Below are 11,589 nucleotides of genomic sequence, written 5' to 3'. Positions count from 1 at the left end.
GCCTGTGAAAAAGGAGAAACGAAAAAATGCGAGTCGATGACAGCCGCAGCCGATCAGCAGGCTGTCAACAGCAACAGGACATCCTCAAAATGAGCAAACTAGGCTGTCATGTCCGAACGAACAAAATACATGCGCAAGAATGAGCTGTCGTGCGCAACACAAGACAGTTTCGTTGCCTTGTGTAAGCTGTAGCTGTTGATGAGCTCTCATGAATTGCTTATTCATGAGGCTGTTAGAGTGAAAAGAGAGAAAAGCCGTCAGTATAGTGTCGCTCTCCAGTCTTTTTCGTAAGCTTGGACGGAACTTATATTAATTTGCAAGAATATGCATTGGTAGTGAACGATGATGGTACGGTGTACGGGTACGACACATGATTTCGACACATTTTTTTTTTTTTATTTTGACACATACATGTGAATGTGTTGGTGTCCTCAAAACTGCACTCTGTTTTTTTGCGGACTGTTCGGGACAGAAAAAGGGTAGTCCGGGATAGTCCGGAAAATGAGAAAAAAACAGTCATAGTACAAAGTGTAGTCCGCGGTGTAGCTACTAAGGGTGTGCGAAATTTCGCGAAATTTCGAGTTTCACAAAATGAAATTTCGAGTTTCATACAAATTATGATTTCTGAACCCATTTTTCTGCTGTTATAAGCTCTAATTAAGGTCCGGAAATGCTTCAGAGCTTTGACCGTATAAAGTTTATAAAAATCTATAGTTTACTATAATTTTCCTAATTTCCGGATGGATTTTCTTGAAAAATTTTCACTCAAATAAACTCAAAATATCTCTAAGCCTTCTGTTGAAATATGAATCAATAAAAAGATTTGCCTAAAATTTATAAATTATAGTCATTTTTTGAAGAATTTCGAGAAAAATTTCGGGAACCTCGAAATTTCGCGAAACTTCGCACAGCCTTAGTAGCTACACCGCAAAAACGAAAACGTTATCAAGTTCATGTTACCGAGTGTATTCTACACCACACAGTTCCCATAATGGTCCCCAGATGTTTACATGTGTCCAAATGTGTCATTCGCAGATTCGGTCGTGGACAATTTGTTGAAAGTGAACGTTTCCATTAATGTTCGGTGTAATTACGGTAAAAAGACATCAATTTCCTCATTAAAGACTAACTTTCAAATCCATTGCAGATCGGATTTCTCAATACAAACCGTGCGGAAATACGATGAAGCAGTCATCTTACGCTGCATAGAGTTGGTAACCACCAATCAAAATACACTTTACGCGGCTTGTAATGCTTATGGTATTCCACCTCAATCCACCGTTCGTTACAGGCTTAGTAACGAGTCGACAATAGACGCTCGAAAAGGGCCGCAGACTGTGCTTAGCGAGGAGGAGAAGCGTAAACTCGTCCAATATTTGGCTGCGATGCATAAGAAGGTTTTCCGGTAACGAAACAGTTACTGCTGCTTAGAGTAAAGACTCTTCGAAACTAATTTACGACTCAATCCGTTTAAAAACAATGTTTCAGGTTAGCATATTAAATCTTTTCATCAGCATAATGAGAGAACTTCATATTTCTATCAGCTGTAGGTCGAAAAGGGTTGAAGGGTTCGTCGATACTCTGTACCTTTCACAAACCGGAAGCCAGTGCAAAGGTCAGCGAGCGTGATATTCGTGAATATTTCGCGGCCCTATGGTCCCACCTGAAGGATAACAATTTCAGGGCAGCAGCGTTGGTTTTAAGTCACATTTTCAACGGCGATGAAACATCGTTCTTTCAACACACGCAGACATAAGCCGTAGGGGAACTGTTCCATTATTCATCTCAACCCATATATTCATCTCATACAACATGAAAACACAATTGAAAACAGGAAAAAACATATATTTTATAACTAAACCAATCTGCCAATCCATGGAATGGATTCTTCTTAGTTCACTTTTGATTTCTCATGAAGTAGAATCCTCAAAAACTCACTTAAAAGCTCTATCTGATGTTATAGTCGGGCATCTGCATTCGAAAACTGATTTAAAACAATCACCTACCTCAGAAAACAAAATCCGCGCAACGTTCTATACGCCTACAACGGGATTCGTTCAGCAGCCAACCAAACTTTATTATAACTAGCGGACCACTTTTTATTTTAATCACTAAACAAAATCACTCACTACACTAAGAATACTTTAATCTTTGAAATGTTCACCTCAAATTTTCAAAAACAAGCTTGAATTAGCAAAAATGTATAAGATGAATTTCAACAGATGAATGGTACCTATGTATTTTCATCTGTTTTCACTGCGTTGAAGATAATCAGAAGTTTCCTAATCAGTTTCTGGTAATACGAAAAAATCATACTGAAAATGTTGAACTATTTCGACATAAATGACACAAATCGACAGCACTGCAGTGGTTACCTAGGTTACCAATTTTGCACGTAAACAACTACAGCGGATATCTAGGTAACCTACTACGACGGGCTGCGGCTGCGTTCATTCATGATAATGTGATTCATTCATGATTAACAGTGTGATGCATATGGGGGCGTCGTGAGATGAATAATTGAGCAGTGATTCAAGTTTTGAGATGGATATGGAAGCGTTGTGCAAAATGGTTTGTTTTACCAAATTCAGGATTAACCTAGCTAAGTTTACCAAACATACAATGCTGAACGACTCCTTAAGAGCACGTAAGTGTATTTTGTTTATTTGTTCAATGATTTCGTGAAAATTTGGTGTTTAATCATTCAATCATTAATCATACATTCTTCGTGAATTTCGGCTTAATGAGATGAATAATGGAGCAGTTCCTCTACTTACTATCCGTGGAAGCAGAAATAAATATGAAGTGGAACATGTAAACAGTCGCAACAAAAATTACCGTTTTGTTTTTTTATGGTGCATATGTGTCTGTTGTATGTACTTCCAGGTAGGGCTGGTAAAAATAATTTTCACTATCGGAATTCTGTGATAACTAATCTGTTTCAATTTTTACTTCAAATGAACGCAGCGCCTTTTCAAACACATTATAATTTCATACTTGAAACGAGCTTTCATACTCCAATGAAATAATTCACACGCATCGCGGACGGTCACGAAATAAAATCTGTATATCCAAACAAATGATACTCAGACGTTATTAACGTGACGCTTGCTGTCGTTATCATAATGGAACGCTAAAATTTCTTCGTGACAATATTTTTCTTATCCATCACTAGTCGCGTAATGCTTCTGTACAGTACACAAACCGAATTCACCACATTACAGTTGGATACTACAAACGTTCTCTATTCGCATCTTCTAAACAACAAAGTGCAATTACCGGTGCTGTACTTTGTGGATGGTCACTCCTTCCATACGGCTGCGAAGGTGGCTGAACTATGTTTGGACTTGAGTACCACAGCTAATAGATGCAGTCATATTTGGGACCTTGAAGAAAGCCTGGGCAGATGTCGTATCGGAGTAGCAGATGAGCAACCCTGGTGCGAATCTCTCACTAATTTATATCCTTGGCAAAAAGCCATGAACGTCAGAATCAAGAGTACAGTATTGAAATAGATTTAAAGTGTGTAGTCAGTTTCCTTCTGGCACTGACAATAAAGACTTCAAGATACTGAGTACCCGATGGAGCGACTGAGAAGGATCGTACTGCATACGATGTGGTTAAGCATAATGGATTGAACGATTAATTTGAAGGAAAAGATGTTTTAGAAGATTCGATAATCATTCCAACAGTAACAATCCAAGCTGCTATAGATTATATTGGCAGAGAACTCAAATTTAGACGAATTTAGTGACGCCTTGTAAGATCTGGTGAAGGAAAAGATTTTCAGCGGCTCTACGAGATATTCCTAATAAGCTTGATTCGCAGTATAGGGAAGCTGCCGATATGATTCAGGAGGAAACCCTGGAGAAGATTCAGCGTTTGCCGATGAGATAGGAACCGAATGTCCTAGTTCGCAAGACACTTTATCGCTTAGAGCGCTGAAGGAAAGGAACGAAGATAACATTCCGAGTCAAAAGAGGCGCATCTCTACTACTACTTCTTCAAACACCACCGACTTCGCGTGGAAACAACAAAGTAATGGTTCAGCAATGTGATGCTGAGAACCACAGAAGTAAGTTTCTTCCAGTGCGGACGGCTTTGGGAAGGATTGAGGAAATTCACAAACTGGATGAAGTGAAGGACAACGAAATAGCACACCAGAAAGTTAAAGTAGAGACGGCTCGCAAAAATTAGAACACAGAGCCAGAGAAAGCTGAGATCCGAATGTTAAAGTAGAAGGAAGCTGAGAAACGTAAAATGGAAAAAGAAAAACTCCGAACGCAGAAACAGGAACAAGTTGAACGACAAAAGGAAAAAGAGAAAGAGAAGCAGAAAGCGGAACACAACCGACAGAAGCAGACAGAAAAATCGGAGTTACTTGCAGCGCTGAAGCATCAGTATTAATAATTTGTTTTTTATATGAAATTGATTTTTTGTTAATTTTTAAGGGAAAAACTTATAATAGAGACTGATTGAAATTTAATTACTATTCAGTTTAATTACTTATACTATTATTACATATACTATTACTATAAGTGCACAAAATATTTACTCTACTTAGAAATAAACGATATTGTCTCTGAATATTTCTGCACCTTTACTCAAAAGTGCCTATGATGGCTACAACACTAAGCTAGAAAACTATATAAAGTCAGATCCTAAGTCATTTTTCAATTTTGCCAGAGATAAACAAAAGTCGAGCAACCTTCTATCCAAAATGCATCTAGAAAATAAGAATGGTCAAACTAATAGTGAAATCAGTAATTTAATTGCTGAGTTTTTCCAGGATGTTTACACCACTCATGACGACAAGGATCGTGAGTTACTGTTTTTCTCATACCTACCAAAGCCATTGAGAGATGTCACAGTTGATTATATACCTCTTGACGAAGTTTTAGCTTCCTTAAATATGCTGGATGTATCGAAAGGTGCGGGACCAGATTCATTTTAGTTCAGAGGAGTTGTAGATCCATTAATTATAAACAACTTTGCTGAAGAAAGCTAGTCTCTATCTTGCATAGTTTTCACGGTATGATGAATTTAATATAGCAAGGGTGTCGCTGAAAAATCTAGTTTTTTTCGATGTAACTTCTTTATTTTTGATTCTATTAAAACTTGGTCTTCTAACAGTTTTTAGGTCTTTTAGAGGTGCAAATTTTCTCTGAATACTGGAAAGCGCTATCTCATTCACAAGAAAAATTATTAGGTTTTTCGCTTTCAAAATACGCCCTTTTCAAATGTTTATGTTTACCTAAATAGCAAACAAAAACTAAAACTATTGATTGCGTTTGAGAGGTCGTACTTTTTTGTATATAACATCTAAAATCTGGAGGGTGGATATTTTTCTATCTCAAATAAATCCAATTTGAACTTTGCGGTTTTGGTTGGATTTCTCGATATATGTCACATGCATGCTTTTTTTTTCGTGTTGGGTATTTTACCACTGCGACCAATTTTTTGATCTTTTGTGCCAATGCATGTTACTATGTTTTTTATTTACATATGCATGCTACTTTTTTTAAATTTTTTTTGTATTTGATCGGTCTATATCACTAAACCCAAACAAAAGATCATAATAAAGAAGGTGTGTTTTAATAGTTTTATGACTCATGAGAGCTGTTTACATAGAAGTTTGCAACACTCAACAGTATATTTTTATGTTATGTTTGTGTTGTGTTTTCAGCATGGTGTGGATAACTCCAGCACTAAATGCAATGTGTTTTCTGATTTCTTCTGGCGTAAACGGTTTGAATTTGAATTTGTTTCGTGCTTCCTGTGCCTCGTCGTTGCACAGTCCAATTGATAGAAGCGTACCTATGTAATTTTACGACAATGTGAAAAAAACGAGATCTAACAGTTTCACAGAGGCTTAGAAGAAAATATATTTATCAACATAGCGTATGTTCAATTTTCTCAGTATATGTTTCATACTCCCATTTTATTTTTGGTTAACGTTAGGATTACGTAGAAACTCTTGAATATTTCTTCATTGAGGCTTGTGATCTCTGATTCTAGTTCATATATATTGACAATTCTGCGAGCTAAATTCTGTTATTCTCACCATCATATAGAAGTTTACTTATTCGCTTTCAACGCATTCCGAATGGCGATTTCTCGTGCTTCAGATACTAGGTTGTCGCTACTCACCACAATGATTTAGCCATAGTTAAAAGATACTCGAAAAAAATAACATTAAAAAAACATTAAAAAACCTTAAAAATTGCTGTAATTGTGCATAGCTATACCATAATTTAACTATGTTTTTTATTGTAGATACATCAATTTTACATTAAATATCATTGTCCAGAACAATAAAAAACATCGTTTTTGCCATTTTTACCATGAAAAAGGGGGGTAGTTATGTATCTTAACAGCATTCTTTCAGGCATTTTCCCCATATAATTAGAAGTCACTGACAATGTTTTTCATGGTAAAATTATTGTCGGTGGTTGATTCAACAACAAAAAACGTTGTTAAAACATGGTAATGGCAACAATCGTTTACAAGCTTACAGTAAAAATACCGTGTTTTTATTGTGACCATAAAAGTGAGATAGCGCTTTCCAGTATTCAGAGAAAATATGCATCTCGAAAAGACCTAAAAACTGTTAGAAGACCAAGTTTTAATAGAATCAAAAATAAAAAAGTTACATCGAAAAAACTAGATTTTTCAGCGACACCCTAACTTGCTATATAAAATTCATCATACCGTGAAAACTATGCAAGATAGAGACTAGCTTTCTTCGGCAAAGTTGTTTAGAATGAATGGATTTACAACTCCTCTGAACTAAAATGGACCGTATCTTTATCAGCAAAAAAGTTAGTTTTGCTATTTTTGATAAAAATGGAGCCACCTTAATTTTTATTTTCTATAAAGAAGCGCCTTTTTAAACACAAAATATCTTTCAGATATACTATAAACCTAACTAAAAGGTAACTCAATTAGTCCGAAAATGAGAAAACGTTTCTTTTTAATAAAAAAGGACAACAGTACAGATTAGGCTTCAAATACAAACTGATCGAGCTGCCCATCAGCTCTCTTTATTTATTCGAATATCGATTATTAAATATCGATATTAATTGGTATCTTGTATAAACATATCTAGATGATCTAATTTTGGGTATTTACATTTGCTAGGTCATAACAAGGAGTTATAACACTAACAACAGCTGTTTTTGCACAAAAAATTAAATACCGCTAAATCGGAGATCTGGACCACTGTGCAATGGATAAAGGAAATCAAGTTGAAACATTATATACTGACTTCAGTTGACAGAGTTGACATCCCTCTACTGCTTTTCAAATTATCCAAACTAGGGTTTGATCCGAGACTTTTAAAATGGATTCAGTCATACTTGACCGACAGAACACAAAAAGTAAGGTTCAAAAGTAGCTTATCATCAGTGGTGAATGTGACATCCGGTGTGCCACAAGGTTCTCATCTAGGTCAGCTACTATTTATCTTGTTTGTAAACGATGTAGAACATATCTTAAAGGTGCTGAACGTTTTGATATACGCAGACGACATGAAACTTTTTCTTGAAATACGTAAAGATTCTGATCTCGAACTATTTCAACGTGTAGTTGACAGTTTCCACACATGGTGCATAAAAAGCCTGTTGAAACTTAACGTGAAAAAATGTAATTACATTTCGTTTACCAGGAAACATGGCATAAGACAAAGAGCAATCACTATACACATGAAAACAGTTGAAAGGGGCAGTCTTGTAAGAGATCTAGGAATCACGCTGGACTCCAAATTAACCTTTGTTGACCATTATAATAACATTATATATAAGGCAAGTAATATTCTCGGATTTATTAAAAGATTCAGTTTGCACTTCAAAGATCCATACACCATCAAAACATTGTATGTTGCACACGTCAGGCCCCTGCTGGAATATTGTAGCATAGTCTGGTCGCCATATCATGATACACATATAAACCGTATAGAATCAGTACAAAAGCATTTTTTGTTGTATGCTTTACGAAAGCTAGGTTGGACCACTTTACCTTTACCTTCCTATGAGTCGCGTTGTATGTTAATAAATCTGGATGGACTTAAAAAGCGACGAGAGTTCGCAATGGTAGCTTGTATAAACGATGTCATTACACAAAGAATAAACAGCCCAGAAATCTTGGCGAATTTGAACTTATATGCTCCTACTCGTTCTCTAAGAAATAGAACAAACAATAACAATATCGCACGCTAGCCTGGGGGGCTAATGCGGTCTCGATCAACTAGGTTAGTTGAGAGAATTCGTTATCGATATTGTTTTCGGCACATTTTGCATGTTGTAGGATCAGTACAACGATACACCGTGCCCCAGTGCTGAGTCGAGAAAATTTCCAGCTCGAAAAGATCCTCGACCCGATCGGGAATCGAACCCGATATCACGACCGTGTGGGAGAGCTAGCCGACCGACATCGCTAACCACAGAACCACGGTTACCAAAATGGGAAATAGAAACTGATTTTATATCAGTAATCAACGAACAAACTATGGAAAAAACGAACCTCGTAATAGAATGATGTCATGTTATAACCAAACTTGTGAATCAATCAACAAAACTACACTTACGATAATATTTTTTTTTTGAGGTTAGTAAGTTAAGAATGAAATGTAATTAATTACACGGTGACAAAAAAGTCCGGTCACACTTTTTTGGGGTTGCCTGTAGCCTACACGTTGCATCTCTCTGGTGCCACCTATATGTCAAATGAAAGGGTTAACTTTGCTGCTCAAAGTGGCAGAGTTTCGTTTCTGTGCAGTTTGTTCACATTGAGTTGTGAGTTAAGAGCAGCTGTTATCGCTGAATATGTGAAAGGGTACAAACCCGGACACATATTCAAACCGCAAAAACCGCTCGGAATCAACCGGAAACTCGTGTACCGGACCATAAATCGGTACCTAGAGACCGGAGGCACCGAGGACAAGGCACGATCTGGACGACCAAGGTCTGTGAGAACTTCAAGGCTGAAAAAGATTATACGAGACCAGATTCGCCGGAGTCCCGCCCAATCTGCACAGAAGCTGGCCTGGAACCTTAAACTGAACAGAGAATCAATCCGCCTGCTTCTGCGCAAGGATTTAAAACTTACACCGTACAAAAAACAGGTGGTTCATGGGGTTACCAAAGCTACAAAGGACAAGAGGTACCAACGGTTGCGGGAGTTGCTCGGCTGGCGCGCAGATGACGAGATTATATTTTTCGGACGAGAAGCTGTTCGTTTTGGAGTCATTAGCCAAAATGATCGAGTTTGGAGTGTGAGCCTCCAGCAAGCTCCTGCGGACAAGCTGAACGTTTCCTGGTTCCAAAATAAGACGTCAGTGATGGTTTGAGGACCCATTTGCATGAAAGGTAAACTGCCTCTTATTTTTATCGATAAAGGGGTCAAAATCAACGCAGCGTATGGACACGGTTTTGAATAAAAATGTTCTGCCTCAAGCTGAACTATTGTTTGAAGACGATCACTACTGCTTCCAGCAAGATGGCGCCCCATCCCACACCGCAAGGGTTGTTCAGGCGTGGTGTGAGGAAAACTTGACCGATTTCATTTCGAAGAATGAATGGCCTCCGTCGTCCCCGGATCTGAATCCTCGGATTATTTCGTGTGGGAATACATGATGTCGAAGCTGAACGACTATAGAATAACAAATTTGGAGCAATTCAAGCGAGTTATCACGAAAATCTGGGACGAGATGCCGATGGAGCACGTGCGCGCCGCTTGCGACGACTTTCCGAGACGACTGAAGCTGGTTCGATCAGAGAAAGGTGGTGTAATTTCGAGATATCGTCTGTGAAGTATCTTTATGAGTTACTGAATAAAGCTATGAAAGCCTTTCCTTCTTATTCTTTGAAATATTGTGATTTTCCTGTGTGATCGGACTTTTTTGTCACCCTGTACTTATGATTGACGACAAAATAAATAAAAATAAAAGTATAGACTGTTCCGATAATTATAAACACACTTACGATTAACCGTCATTTCAAATAACATGCAGTATTCAACCAAACGTTGGCTGCGTCCTGTTGTTTACATCCAAAAGAAACAGATGCTGTCATTTTTTCTAACATTTAGTGCGAAATTTTGAAAATGCGTCGCCTTTCTCCCGAGCAAAGAAAGCGAATTGTGCACAAATGGGGCACCGTGAGTGGTCTTTTTATAAGAAAATTAACCAGAGAAGAAGGTATAAGTGTAGGACCAGTTCAAACCGCATTGCGGAAGTATTGTGAAGAGTGCACATTTACTGATGCCCCAAGACGTGGTAGAAAACCCGGGCCTGTTGATCCCGCAATGGACAAAAAGGTTAAGGAATACTGCAAGCGGCATCCTTCAGTATCAGTACGAGATGTGGCGAGAAATCTTGGAACCTCGGCGAGTAACGTTATGCGTGCCAAGGGAAGAATGGGTCTGCGGACCCGTCGGAAGCAGAAGCAGCCAGAACGAAATCCAAAACAAGCTGAATCTGTGAAACCGAGAGCTCGGAAGCTTTATGACAAACTTCTGACCAAAAAAATGGGGTGTGTTATCATGGATGACGAAACCTACATAAAACTGGACTATAAGACTCTGCCAGGACCGCAATTTTATACATCACCGAAGGAAAAGGATGTCTCTGGACCAGTGAAAGCCATTTACACCGAAAAATTCGGCAAGAAGGTAATGGTTTGGCAGGCCATTTGTGAATGTGGGAAAATATCTCGACCATTCATTACGAATGACACAATGAATGGTAAAATTTACGTGAAAGAGTGTTTGCAGAAAAGATTGTTACCCATGGTTAAGCAGCATAACAATCCTCCAATCTTTTGGCCCGATCTTGCTTCTTGCCATTACTCTAAGGATGCACTAGGGTGGTATAAAACAAATAATGTCACATGTGCCCCAAAGGAGATGAATCCTCCAAACTGCCCTGAAATTCGGCCTATTGAAACTATTTGGGCTTTGACCAAGGCAATGCTGAGGAAATATGTCAAACCAGCGGACAATGTTGAAAAATTTAAAAAAGATTGGCTTAAAGTGGTAAAAATGGTCGGAGAACAAACTGTCAAAAGCTTATGAGTAGTGTTACGAGAAAAGTTAGAGAACTCGCGTATCCTACGAAAAATAATCCCAACTTGAATTGAAACTGGAAAGAAAACACCTATTTTCTATATTTCAGAATAAAATGACCCGAAAAATCCTGTATTTTTTGTTTTATTCAAGAAAGAAAATGTATTTATAATTTTCGGAACAGTCTATATACCGCCTTCACCATAAGAAAAATGTTGCTTTATTTAAACCTCAAAAAGAGAGTTTGCAGTAGTTTTTTATGACACCAAGTTCGAACATTTTAGTATACCTACGCTGAAGGTACCTGGTGCCATTATTATGGGAACCATACCACAGCTATGGGAACACAGATATCGTTACAAACCACGCATTTTCTTCAAACAATGTTTGAAATAACGATTGAAAAAAAAAAACAAGTAAATTTAAGACATCCTGATGTGTCTCTATGTTGAGGCCTATTAATCACCGTATATGCGTATTGGGGATCAAGAGATTCTTCAATTACAGTCTTATCAACGTGTACGCGCC

The 11,589-nt window shown here is 37.8% G+C and overlaps 1 long non-coding RNA gene across 1 annotated transcript; it reads left to right on the top strand.

Annotated features, from left to right (window-relative positions):
* The first annotated feature begins 834 nt into the window (after positions 1-834).
* LOC129718122 (uncharacterized) lies at positions 835-2,257 on the top strand. Its single transcript, XR_008726809.1, has 4 exons — positions 835-1,086; positions 1,148-1,214; positions 1,292-1,488; positions 1,545-2,257. It is a non-coding gene; the product is annotated as an uncharacterized LOC129718122 (long non-coding RNA).
* The last annotated feature ends 9,332 nt before the right edge of the window (positions 2,258-11,589 follow it).

The sequence above is a fragment of the Wyeomyia smithii genome, chromosome 1 (assembly GCF_029784165.1).
Source record: "Wyeomyia smithii strain HCP4-BCI-WySm-NY-G18 chromosome 1, ASM2978416v1, whole genome shotgun sequence".
Lineage (NCBI taxonomy): Eukaryota > Metazoa > Arthropoda > Insecta > Diptera > Culicidae > Wyeomyia > Wyeomyia smithii.
The sequence above is the reverse complement of the archived record's forward strand: the minus strand, read 5'-3'. Positions and strand labels throughout refer to the sequence as shown.